Source organism: Schistocerca nitens, chromosome 2 (assembly GCF_023898315.1).
Source record: "Schistocerca nitens isolate TAMUIC-IGC-003100 chromosome 2, iqSchNite1.1, whole genome shotgun sequence".
Taxonomy (NCBI): Eukaryota; Metazoa; Arthropoda; class Insecta; order Orthoptera; family Acrididae; genus Schistocerca; species Schistocerca nitens.
The window spans coordinates 329,263,278-329,264,974 of NC_064615.1; the positions used below are offsets into that span (position 1 = coordinate 329,263,278).

The window sequence follows — 1,697 nt, forward strand, 5'->3', positions numbered from 1 at the left end:
GCGCGGGACATACCAAGTGGATTAGTTAAGTTCGGCGGTAGCATGAAGGTGAGTACAGGGATATAAATACGAAATCAGATAGAAGTAATGAAAGAGTATCTCTGATAAGAATAAGAAAATAGGAATGTGGGTAAGCTACTACGAGCAGCATAACGAAAGCATTATCGCAAACAAGATACACATAAACCAATAACCAACCCAGTTCTACTAGTTTATTTGCCAACTATCTCAGCAGATGTCGAAGAGATTGATGAAATAAAAAGAATTATTCAGATAGTTAACAAAGAGGAAAACTTAATTAAGATGGGTGACCGGAATTCGATGGATTTTGTGGCGACAAACACGCTTAAGTCGTTTCTTCAGTTTCCTGAGGGTAACACAAACACTTCACGGGTGCGGCTTGGCCGGTATGTGGGAGATCGGACAGGTTCGCATGACCTTGTTGTGATGACAACAGACGTATCGCCCAGTGACTTACCGTGCTTATGATCTCTACCGGATCTTCGCAGACATTCTGCAAGCGCCTATGAATATATGCAATCTCCGGTTTTCCGCCAAAAGAAACTACGCTTGGAACGCAGCTCCGTTACTAACGCCATTATGAAGGTGACGATTAGCGCCGGTTCCTATCATAACTTCAAGAAACTATAGGACCTGAGCTGGGAATATTCCACGACGTCCTACAAAAATTCCACCTTCTTTCAACCGAAACTGGCCGAGGGAAAAAAAGTTACTTACTTATTGAGCACCCCTCCTACGCGGTAAAATGAAAAATACCCTTTGCCATGCATTTCATACTGGTTTGCACAGCATGGATGTAGATGAAATTGTAGGTGTAGATATAAGGGCGTTCAAGAACTGTATAAACAGGGAGCAGTTGTGAAACTTCCTGGCAGATTAAAACTGTGTGTCGGACCGAGACTCGAACTCGGGACCTTTGCCTTTCGAGGGCAAGTGCTCTACCGTCTGAGCTACCCAAGCACGACTCACGCCCCCTCCTCTCATTCTGAAAACGTCCCCCAGGCTGTGGCTAAGCCATGTCTCCGCAATATCGTTTCTTTCAGTAGTGCTAGTTCTGCAAGGTTCGCAGGAGAGCTTCTGTAAAGTTTGGAAGGTAGGAGACGAGATACTGGCAGAAGTAAAGCTGTGAGGAGGAGCCGTGAGTCGTGCTTGGGTAGCTCAGATGATAGATCACTTTCCCGCGAAAGCCAAAGGTCCCGAGTTCGAGTCTCGCTCCGGCGCACAGTTTTAATCTGCCAGGAAGTTTCATATCAGCGCACACTCCACTGCAGAATGAAAATCTCATTCAGGGAGCAGTTCTCTGAACAACGGCAATAATAGAGTGACCTCGGCGCAGCCAATCACAACTCAAGTTTCAGGACGGCCAGCGATGATGGCAGCTCGAAACATGAAGCAGCTTCATATCCTCGCCTGGCGAGGACCGTTAGGAGCAACGGGATGAGGATTGATGGTACACCGAAACAGAAGTTGTAGTACTCTGAAGAAAATCTCAGAAAGTCCAAAGTTTTCAGGACAATGTAACAAAATTTGGCACAGTTGTTAAGAAATATACATATAAGTTTTCACTCTTATTAACGTTACAGGAATTTAATTATAAACAAATGAAAGTTTTTCAATAAGCGTTCCTTTTTTGAAAAATCTGTCAGAACGAAACTAATGCTTTCTTGTACAAAGAT

At 44.2% G+C, this 1,697-nt stretch overlaps 1 non-coding gene across 1 annotated transcript; it reads right to left on the reverse strand.

The window, feature by feature from the left end:
* Positions 1-906: 906 nt before the first annotated feature.
* Positions 907-981, reverse strand: Trnas-cga (transfer RNA serine (anticodon CGA)). Its single transcript has one exon. It is a non-coding gene; the product is annotated as a tRNA-Ser (tRNA).
* Between the last annotated feature and the right edge of the window lie 716 nt (positions 982-1,697).